This window comes from Vombatus ursinus, unplaced genomic scaffold (assembly GCF_900497805.2).
Source record: "Vombatus ursinus unplaced genomic scaffold, bare-nosed wombat genome assembly UNPS02014810.1, whole genome shotgun sequence".
NCBI classification, from domain to species: Eukaryota; Metazoa; Chordata; class Mammalia; order Diprotodontia; family Vombatidae; genus Vombatus; species Vombatus ursinus.
The window spans coordinates 896,167-908,309 of record NW_020954588.1 but is presented as its reverse complement, the minus strand read 5'-3'; positions in this window follow the sequence as shown (position 1 = coordinate 908,309).

Sequence of the window (12,143 nt, the reverse complement as noted above, 5' to 3'; positions counted from 1 at the left end):
TACCCTCCTTGTCCTCTCCCAACTCTCTCCTGTCCCCCAACAAAATGTCCCTTTTAACAAAGAATCTTAGTCGAGAAAAACAAATCAACACATTGGCCATAACTAACCATGTAAATCTCATTCTGCACCTGTCACATTTTAGTAGGGCAATCTAACACATATAGGAAGTTTCAGCTGCAAGTCAAATGGAAAGACCCAAGGGTCTTTAAAGTGCAAGAACAGAGCAGGTGGTAATGCCTCTTCTTTCATGTCATTTCCAGCAATAAAACTATATACATTTCTGCAATTGAACTAGATAAATAGAGCCAAGGACTTTGGTGGCAAAACTGTTTTTTTCTGGACCTTCAATAGTTGTGGCTGTTGAGGAAGCAGGACCTGTAACACCTGCAGAAAGAGTTGGCAGATTGTTATCTCCACAATGGTTAATTCCAGGGATAATGGCTTGGGGCGGTGGAAGAGGCTGGACCAGAAGCAGGGCCATTGTTCTGGAAGGATGGGGCGAGGAGTACTGCTATTCCTAGGACTCCTGAGCTCAGGGACCTGGGCTTCTGCCATTCTGAGGTGGTGGTGCTACTCTTATCTAGGAACTCCTATAGTGTTTGATGTTTCTAGATGTTGTGAAAGCTGTGATACTTAACACCTTCTTATCCCCTCACCACTCTTCTATCATCACTGCAGAAGACTAAGGTAGACTCCCAAGACTGAGAGCCATTTTGTATTTTGTCTTTGTTTCATAGGTTGCTGTGGCCAAAGAGTTCATCACCAAATGGCAAGGTTGCTGGTAATGAGGCTTTCATCATTTAGCTAGTCTGATCCTCAGGAGGCAGACAAAAGCTATTTCTGGCCATTTTCCTAGACTTTTGGCCATGGTAGAAAAAGCTAGATATTCTTTACTGGCATGACCTTTGAGAGCTGAGGGCCATCTCTGCACCATGATAAGACATCAGAGGAGGTTGTTGTAGAGATTTTATAGAGTTTACAGACTGCTAAATAATACATGTGGTTCTCAGTTTCCTCATCCGTAAAATGGTAATAATAATAGTACTTACCTCATAGGGTTATTGTGAGATACAAATGAAAAAGTACAAGCAAAATGCTTTGCAAGCATTACAGCCCTATATGAATGCTCATCATCATCATCATCATCATCATCATCACCATCATATTAAAGCCTATCATCAGGAAAGCAAAAATTCTTATAATTAAAGAAATGAAGAAAAGATAGACTTCTCAATGGTGACATAATATAATGAAATCCCTTCATAACACAGGATGAAATGATAATATAAATAATAACAATAATAATAGCTAACATTTATATAATGCTTTAAGGTTTGTGAAGTGTTTTACAAATATTGTCTCATTTTATCTTCATAACAATCCTGGGAGGTAAGAGCTATTATTATCCCCATTTTACAGATTAGGAGCCAAAACCATTGAACTATGAGTTCCTTGAAAACAAGGACTGTCTTTTGCCGTTCTTTGTATCCTCAACACTTAGCACAATGCCTAAGCATTATAGCAAACCAAAGCCCCATAGTAAGTTCTTAATAAATGCTTGTTGATTCACAGAGATTAGATGACTTGCCTAGGGTCACACAGCTTTATGTATGAACTGAGTTGCTGATGGACACACCTTATACATGACTTGCTTGATGTGAGAATTAGCCATTCTTTGAGGTCAGAAGCTACCTTCAGATAAAGATGGATAGAGTACTAGACTAGGAATCAGGAAGATCTAAGTTCAGATTCCACCTCAGACCCCTGGCCAAGTCAATTAGCTTCTTTATTTCAGTTTCCTTATCTATAAAATGGGAGAGAGGTTGAATATAATGACCTCTAATGTCCCTTCCAGCTCTAAATTTATGATGCTAATCATGACAGTATTTTGGCACCTGTCTCCACACTGCTTGCTTTTTACTACTCACCTTAAATTTTTCTCTCAGGACTTAAACCCACATTGTTGTCTGGGTTATATTAGGCTATTACTATACATAGCTGCAATATTTTGGAGGGAATGTAACTCTACCTGTGCTACATGAGAATCCATGCACTAATGAGCCATATTATAATAGGATTCAGAAAACAGATGTCAGACTCCATTTATAATTGCATTTTTTTTAGTCCCAATAAATGGAAAGACAGAATCTGGCCTCTGGCCTCAAGTGGCTTAGAAGTTCTGTTGCCTTACTTTGGCAGAGCAAAATGATATTATGTAACTAGAAAGCATCATTAGGCAGAAAGGCCATCAGTGACTATAGCACTAGTGAGACAGAAACAATTTCATTCTGATAAAACTTGGACGAAAATTTAATTAAAATATTTTTGAAATAATATGAAGGATCATTTCTGTGCATCAAGGTCTAATGTTCACTCTACACAAGTTTTGACTGTTGTATTCAATATGGATTCTTATAAACTTGAGAAAGTACAAGGTCAGGATGATCAGTCTATGTGTGATGCTGGACAAGCTTCTTCCCCACTCTGGGAATCATATTCCTCATCTGTGAAATGAAGGGATGAGACTTGTTTTGTTGATTTTTAGTCATTTATCCGTCATGTCTGACTCTCTGTGATCTTATTTGGTGCTTTCTTGGCAAAGATGATGGAATGATTTGCCATTTCCTTTTCTACCTTATTTTACAGATGAGGAAACTGAGATAAAGAGAGTTAAGTGACTTGCCCAGGGTCACATAGTTGGTAAGTATCTGAGGTCAGATTTGAATTCAGGAAGAGAAGTCTTCCTGACTCCAGACCCAGTGCTTTATCTACTGTACCACCTATTGCTGGTCAGTCATGTCCAACTTTTCGTGACCCAAGTTGGGATTTTCTTGGCAAAGATACTGGAGTGGCTTGTCATTGCCTTCTTCAGCTCATTGGATAGATGAGGAAACTAAGGGAAACAGGGTTAAGTGATGTGCCTGAACAACAACAGTAAAAGATAAAGGAGTCCTCATTTCAGTGACATAGCCAGTAAATGCCTGAGTTCAGATTTGAACTCAAGAAGAAAAGAATTCCTGATTCCAATCCTGGCACTCAATCTACTGTACCACCTAGCTGCCCAGGGGTAAGACTAGATAATATTTAAGGTTCTTTTTCATTTGAAATCCTATGATGTTCTGAATGCTGTATATGCCAACCCAGTGGTGAGAGAATCACAGCTCTCAATATTCACAGGTCAATTCACCCCTCATCAATGAATCCAGAATTTTTTTTCCTTTTTTTAAGGGAGACTTTTAAGGGAGTTCAAATTCCAGTTCAATGATTTTCTCCTGACAACCAAAATCTGTTAGTATGCTCAATTAGGTATGGCTTGTATCCCTCCCCTTTTTTTCTTCTTAAAGTTATAATTTGTCTCCTTTCAAGTGGATCTAAGCAGTCCTCATCCTGGACCCTGGGGCAGACCTCAATAATGTGGTGAATGAGATGCTATCTACCCACCTTTTTTCCTTCCCCATTGAGGAGTTGTAAACTTCAAAGGAAACCTGTGTGATCTGTTTCTGACCTTTGCCATCGCCACACTAATTCTGAGTTACCTGCCTTCTTTTTGTTCCTCATCTGCTCCATGAAGTTGCAATTTGCCAGGGCTCTATTAGTCAGTGAAAGAAAGAAATGGAAATATCTTGGCCTGGACTGACTCACCACTGCTATCCTTAATGAGAGGACTGCCATCTGTCCCTGGGGGATCCCCCGAGGCAAGGGCAAGTTCATCTTATAGAAAGAGTTGTTCATTTTGAACAGATGAAAATCTAGACTCATCTCTCCTGTTATTTAGAACAGGAAACTGAAATCTAAAGAAATTAGCTCTTTCTCTCTTTACATTATACTAGAAGATGTGGTTTCTGAAAATATTCCTGTTCATGCTCATGAGTGTAGTTTCAAAGAACTGATCATTGGTCCAGGGACTTTTTCATATGTTGACCATAGGTAATGATCTTTTATAGTATGACTTCAGGAGCCCTGGAGGAGGAAATTCTGGCCACCCCAAGTCTTTCTCACCTTCCTACTAGAAACTTAAATTATTTTAAACTAATTACAAAACTAATCATTTTAAAGTGAGAGAAAAGGTAGGTGACCTGGGAAATGTGTCACATGAACTAGAATCCAGGTACACACTAAGACATTTAAGGAACATAGCAATTTTTTATTGTTTTGGAGAAGTAGAGCTGGACTGAGCTGCTCTATGCTGACTTCTTCTAGGCTTCAGCTACTATTTTTGTGGCCTCTACCCAAGGAAATGAGTCTCTTAACTTTCATAGCTCATATGCTCTTTCTTTGTTTTTCTTTTTTTTTTTCACTTTTTAGTGATATCAGAGTTAAATGACTTGCCCAGGGTCACACAGCCTGTAAGTGTTAAGTGTCTGAGGCTGGATTTGAACTCAGCTTCTCCTGACTCCAAGGCCAGAGCTCTATTCACTGCCCCACCTAACTGCCCCACTCATATGCTCTTTTGTGATTTCATACCCCAACCAGTCACACCTAGGCAGCAAGCTAGAGAAGCCCTTCTACAGTTATCTTTCTTTTGCCCACCTTTTCTCCTGTTGCACCTTCAAATTTCTCAGCCTAAACTCTTCTCTGGTTGTGGTCTGAAATTTCTTGTCATTCCTATTGTGCCCCTGGGTAACTAAGCTAAATCTTATTCAAATCATCCTAGAAACTACACTTGGCAAACTGCAAAAGAACGAGGGTAAGGTCATTCTATTCAGCCCCAATAATACCCCTATTTGCTATGAAAATCAAATCAGAAACAAAGTTGAAAGTGTCTAAGTGAAGCTAGTTAAACTGACAATCTTTACTTACTTTTCTCTGATAACAAAAAATCACTGCACTCCCAATGCAGCATCTGATGGGCATTGCATGCTCTACTGCGAACGTGCAGAGTGATCAGGAAGTCACTAAATGCCCAAAGCTGATAAAGGCTGTATTTCATGGAATTAATTTTTAAAAAAACTAATTCACAGTACAGAAATAAACTTCATCTACTTCCCAACTTTGCCTGAAACTGGTGTTTGATGGGCCACATGTGATGATTCAACTACATTTGTAACCAGAGTTTTTCTTTCCCGGGGCTTTTTTTTTGTGGACATTCTTTTTTTCTCTGTACCCTATACTTTGACATGCAATGGCTGCTCCCAAATTCCAGTTCCTTTGTATTAGGTTGGTGACTTTGTCCATAGTTGCAGCCTTTCTACGTTGCATGATTCTGTTACATCCAACAGCACTCTCTTCAGCCTTCCTCAATTCTAAAACCCTCACTTGAGCCCAGCTGACAGCAGCTACCTCCATAGTGTTGTTGTCGTTCATTCACGTCCAACTCTTTATGATCCCATTTAGAATTTTTTTGACAAAGATACTGGAGCAGTTGCCATTTCCTCCTCTGCCTCATTTTACAGATAAGGAAACTGAAGCCAACAGGGTTAAATGACATGCCCAGGGTGACAGCTAGTAAATGCCTGAGGCCAGATTTGAACTCAGGAAGATGAGTTCCTGACTCCAAGCTTGATGCTCTATCCACTATGGCACCACTTTGCTGCCCCACTTCCATAGTAGCCCACCATAATCTGTCTTCTGCCCTGTTCCTATACATTGAAGCTCTGCAGCTTGGAATATGACTCCAGTGTCAAGGTAGGCAGCATTCCAGGACCTTCTGGTTGGCAGGCCTTCATTGCCTACTCAGTAGTCATCTGAGGTTTGTAAGTGGTTCCACCAAAATTGTTGAAAAAAGCAGCTAGGATCTCTGTAGCAGGTCCAGGCCCCACAAAGCCATTGAAAGTTAGCCATAGGCAATGGTGTATATGCCAGGAGTTTGGAAAGAGCACTGGACTCAGGAGACCTGGATGGTGGTCCTGGCTCCTGCCACACTCTGTTTGGCTTTGATCGAGTCATTCAAATGTTTTGGGCTTTCCTTCCTCATATGTAAAAAAATCAAGGGTGTAGAAGCAGTGATTAAGCACCTACTATGTACCAGTACTATATAAAGACAGAAGCAAAGAATACTCCTTGTGTGTTTATAATTAAAGAGATATGCTAGGTGGCTCAGTGCGTACAACACTGGACCTGGAGGCAAGAAGACCTGAGTTCAAATCTGGCCTCAGATACTTGCTAGCTGGGTGACCCTGGGCAAGTCACTTAACCCTGTTTATCTCAGTTCCTTATGTATAAAATGAGCTGGAGAAGGAAATATGTAATCACTCTAGTATCTTTGCCAAGAAAACCCCAAATAAGGTCACAAAGAGTTGGACATGCCTGAAACCATTGAACAACAACAACTATGTACCAGCCATACATAAAGACAGAAACTAAGAACAATGCCTGTCTACTGATAATTAAAGAAGTAAAGAAATGATAGACCTTTTTTGCTGCATTGTACAGTTAAACTTTTCCATAGCACTGAGATTGGAACATAGAACTCTATATACCATCTTAGCTGCTGATTAACACATCTCACACTGACTTGTTTGATGGAAGAATGATCCAACTTGGGAATTTCTTTATCATTTCCCTACACACTGTCTGCTTTTTGCTGTTCATTTAATGCAAGGGGGTTTATATTCTACTGGGGAGTTACAAAAAAGTAAACATGTAAATAAATACAAGATCATTTATAGAAGGAAAGGGTGCTAAGAGCTATGAAGGCCAAGAAAGGCTGTCTGCCGGAAATAGCAACATAAGTTGAGTCTTAAAGGAAGGTTGGGTTTTTAAGAGGCAGTGGTGAGGAAGTTGTGCTTCCCCGACTTGAGACACAGTCTATGGCTGTCTCTGAGGCTAATGTTGGAATGCTAAGTTTGGGGAACAGCAGGAATGTAGAATGTGTGAAAGGGAGTCTTGTGAAATAAATCTGGAAAGGTAGGCTAAAGCCAGATGGTGAAGGACATTAAATACCTTGCTGGGCAGATTGTATTTTATCCTGGGAGCAATAGGGAGCCACTGAAGATTCATGAGCAGGGGAGTGATATGGTTAAATCAATTCTATGGTTGGCTTCCATTTCATTCAATTTTACTTAAACTACTTTGGTCTAGAGTTTAGCATCATATTTTACTGTAATGCTCCAGGTGCCAGGCTTCAGCTCTGGGCTGGTCCTGGGGACCTTATCTTTGACTCCAGAATTCTTTCTGTCTTGTACTTCCTACTATACTTATTCCAAAATCTCAGCATTAGGCTTAGTGCCTTCTGGACCTTCCTGGCCCCTGGGCTAACTTGAGTCCTTGAGTTCATAGACCTGTCAGCCCTGAACCCTGGTTACCTGTCCCCCTCCTGCCACTCCCCTTTTCAGAATTTGTTTCTCTCTCTTCCTTGAAATATTTCTCTCCACATGCTTTAGATCAACAGATTATTTTCTTCTGGAGGAAAAAAAAGAATATATAAATTCCAAACAAGGCAAGGGAAACTATAGAAGAAATCTATCTTGTTCTTGCCTAGGGGGACCTCGAAATTCCGAAAGTCATTTTCCATGGTCTCCTGATGTGGCATGCCAAGTCCTGAGACTGCCAGCCACTTGGTAAGGATTATGTTCCTTTATGGTCAGCAGGCAAACCTTTTCACTAGCTGGATCTGACCCAGCTAATGACTGGAGGCTGACATCCTCAAAGGTCCATCTCCCCTCAATAACCAGGCAGGACCCAGGACTCCACAAGCACATGAAGCAAGGCTAGAGACTGACCATTTGTCTTCTTGCCACCTGGGTACATACCTCCTCCTCCTCTTCCTCCTATCTTCTACTTTTTCTTCTGGGATGGGTAATCAAACCATCCTTTGCATTGTTACTGGGAAGGACTGAACAATCAGTTTTACAGTTCTTCTAGGAATCCTTGCAATTCTGAGTCCGAGGCTGTCTAAAAACAAACTCCCTCTAGTGCCCCCCACCTCCCACTCCCTCATACCCATTCATGTAGGCCCCATCCCTTCTGGGTCCCTAGCACATTCTATTCTACCAGTGTGCTCACTGGAATCCCAATTCTACTATTAACAAATTGTTCTTTGTATATATGTTGCATTTAATTTCATATGTATATATATGTGTGTGTGTGTGTGTGTTTATATACATCCATCCATACATACATACATATATATATATATAAAATTATATTGTCCCCGCCTCCCCCACCCCAACTAGAATATGAGCTCCTTCAGGACAGGGATTGATTTCTTTGTTTTGTTTGTTTTTCATTTTAACTTTGCATCCCTTACTGAAGTACCTGGTATATAGTAAATACTTAATAATGTTTGTCTAATTGAATTGAATCTGGTCCATAAAGGTGATCCTTTACATAGTGGGACGTAAGAGTCAAAAAGGTCAGCTAAATGATGCTGGAGTCAGGAAGATTCATCTTCTTCAGTTCAAATCCAGCCTTAGATACTTACTAGCTGTGTGACCCTGAGCAAGTCACTTTACTTTGTTTGCCTCAGTTTCCTCATCTATAAAATGAGCTGGAGAAGGAAAAGGTAAACCACTCCAGTATCTTTGCCAAGAGAGCCCCAAATGGGGTCACAAAGACTCAGATACAACTGAACAATAAAAAGAGGCAAAGTTTATCAGTATAAGGTCAGACAAAAATGAACAAAATACATGGAGAAAAAATATGTATGGAGCTTAGATTCCAAGTGAATATATAGGTCCTTTCCACATTCTAGATCCCTGTCAAAAGATAGCCCTATTCGGGGCAGCTAGGTGGTGCAGCGGATAGAGCACGGGCCCTGAAGTCAGGAGGACCTTAGTTCAAATCCAGCCGCAGACCAAACACTTGACACTTACTAGCTGTGTGACCCTGGGCAAGTCACTTAACTCCAATTGCCTTTAAAAAAGAAAAAAAGAAAAAAAAAAGATAGTCCTGTTCTGTCAGTCAGGAAACATTTATTAAGCTCCTACTATGTGTCAGGTACTTGTCTAAGTGCCAGGGATCCATAAAAATGCAAAAGACAGTCCCTGCCCTCAAGGATCTCACAATCTAAAGGAGGAGACAACAAGCAAATGAATGTTTTATTGTCTTCAGTGATTAATCTAAAGAAAGTATTTCTCTATATCATATGTTCTTGTTTAATTGTTTTTTTTTCTTTTTTTATGAGAGTTCAATATAGTGATAGAGATGAAGAGGGGATGCCTTTTCCTAGAAATTCTGGTAATGTGAACACAAAATATATTAATTTAGAAAGAATAGTAGAGGACAAGGAGAGGGAAGGAGAAGGGAAAGATGGGGGGGATAGGTGATGGGAGGTGAGGAGAGGAGATGAGAAGAAAGAAGAGAAGAGGAGAGGGGGGAGAAGAGAGAAGAAGAAAAGAGAGGAGAGAAGAGAGGAGAGGAAAAGAGAAGAGAGGAGAGAAATTATTTCTCTGACTCTCAGAGCACTCCGTGAGTGCTAAGGAGAAGCCAGGGGCATTATATTGGAAATTTAGAAAATTCCTGAATTCTTAATAGAAGGAAATAGAAGCATCACAAATAATGGATTATCTTGATTATGGCAAGTCTCAAAGTCTAACTTGTGAGCACTCTTTTCTTGCTAATCAGAATGGGGAGTTTTTCAGAGAGGCCAGCACCATCAACCTGCCAACATCCCTAAAGATATGACCTCACAATTAATGTGAGGGGTGGTACTAGAATTGGCTGACCTCAAAATAATAAGCTCAGTTGTGGATAGATTAGTCAGCCTTTCTTTAATGAAAAGACCCAAGAGTAATGACCACCTCAAGAACTACTACCCATTCTCAGCCCTACTCATAAAACCCTCCTAATGTGGCATAAAAAGAACCAGGGAAAAGTAGTAAAGTTATTTGGACCCAATATAGTTCCATCATAATCAATCAGCTCAAGACACAGGAAGCTAAAGGTTGTAGAGTATCACAATGGGCTGTGTCTTTACATTTTCTCCCTAAGTCTTCTGACTTTGGCATTGTCTATTTGGCAATTTTGTCTATGCCAAGGCTGCACTAGTATAATCGAGCCGAAGCTCCAGGTTCATCTAGAAATAGTGTGAAAAGCATTTTGTTGTGGATTTTTGGCAAACAGCTCAGCAGTGACATATCTCCATGCCTGACTCTTTCCAGCATCCACTTCTGAGCATTCTCCTATGAGTCCTGTTTTGATCACCCCAACTGTTAGGTCTCTTCCCCTAAAAATTATCTTCAATTTATTTTTCATGTATAGAATATGTACAGGCAGTTTCATTTTCTTACCAAGGAGCTTCTCCATCAACAAAATCTTAAGTCCAATCTCTAGCCCTACATCATGTATACTTCTATGTAAACGTGTTGTCTTCCCTGATAGAACGTGATTTCCTTCAAGAAACCAACTATTACTTTTTCCCTTTGCTTCCCCAGTACTTAGTACGTGGTAGGTGATTATAAGTGTTGATTGATTAGGTGATTGACCCTCCATGCTGTTTGGCACAGTATCTTGTACATAGAAAGTATTCATTATATGTTTGTTGTTCAGTCATTTCAGTCATGTCTGACTCTTCATTGACCCAATTTGGGGTTTTCTTGGCAAAGATACTGGAGTGGTTTCTCATTTTCTTCTCCAGCTCATTTTGCAGATGAGGAAGCTGAAGCAAACAGGGTTAAGTGACTTGCCCAGGGTAACATAGCCAGGAAGTGTCTAAGGCCAGATCTGAACTCCAGTCTTCTTTACTCAAGACCCAGTGCTCTATCTACAGCACCGTGTAAGCCGCATGTTTGCAGAATGGTATAAATTCACCACTACATTTGAACAACATTTATTAAGGATCAATAGATCCTTACACAATAGTATGTAAGGCCCTGAATCGAAAAGATTTACATAATGAATACCTTGCTCCCAAGGAACTTGTAACAGTATGGAAAGACATGAACACAAATAACTATGACACGTGTGGTGCTGGAAATATTACAAAGGGGATGTCCAAACAAAGTGCTAGCAGAATTTTAAGTGGAGATATCACTTTCCTTTGTGGGAAAAGGTTATGGGAGGCTACATAAAAGGCTGCGGCACCTGAGTTGGGCCATGAGAAAAGGAAGATATTTCAATAGAAAAAAATGAGGGATTCGAATGTCAAAGGATCTGGCTATCACTGTGCTTCAAATCTCCTAAAAAACCATACAGTCTGGAGCCACGGCCAGCCACTCACTCACTTATGATAGTTTCCAAAGTAAGTAACAATATTTTCCAAAAGACAACATTCTCAGCGTATTGTCAGACCATTAACAATACTTTCCTTTCTGGAGTCCAAAGAATATTGATGAAAATGTCTCTTAGATGGAATTGCACCTGGTAAAGTTTCTTGGCTGCATTGTAAACCAACTTAGCAATGGGGATGTCTGAAGTCCTCTAAATAGGCTGCTTCTAGGGAGCTGGAGTAAATTGAAACAGAGACAGAAAATTCTGATTCTGTGCCAGGATGTCATTTGTGAACTGATGAAATAAGCAAGGGAGAATGTCTGGAAAGTGATCAAGGTTTAGCATCAGAAAGGTGGAAGCACCAAAGACAAGAGTATAGGTACAGCTCCCAGGGATTTCAGTCACCTCCTCTCTCTGTGCCTCAGTTTCCCTATCAAAATGAGGGAGTTGGTTTGATAACCTCAAAATCTGTGAGCCTCTGTACCTAAGACAAGTATGGGAGAAGTACAAATAATAGTACTGGACCTCCAGACAGGAATTTCAACCTTGATTAGAGTAAATAAAGTCCAGAAAAGCCTTCAGTAATCTAGTATGTCAAGAGGAAGTGATGACTGCCTCAGGGAAATCCCACTACCCATGGCACAAGTGATGATAATGGGATATGTGTCCCAACAGCGTGTTACTTGAAACAGGTGTACCCTGTTTTAAGAAAACCCAGCATATAAACCCTCCAAACACAAAATCTACAAAACAAAATCTATTAAGTGAGTGGTGGCTAGACATGTTGTAAAAGGTTAATTATTCATAGAATCATAGATTTTGAGATGGAAGGGTCCCAACAGGTTTTCTAGTCCAACCCCTTCCTTGATTTTACAGATGAAGAAAACGTAGCCAAGAGAAATTAAGAGACTTGCTTGAGACTAACCAGGTAGTATATAGCAGAGGTGGATTTGAGCCCTAGGAAGGAGGGAGGAGGAAAGGAAGGAAGATAGAAAAGAAGGAAGGAAGGAAGGAAGGAAGGAAGGAAGGAAGGAAGGAAGGAAGGAAGGAAGGAA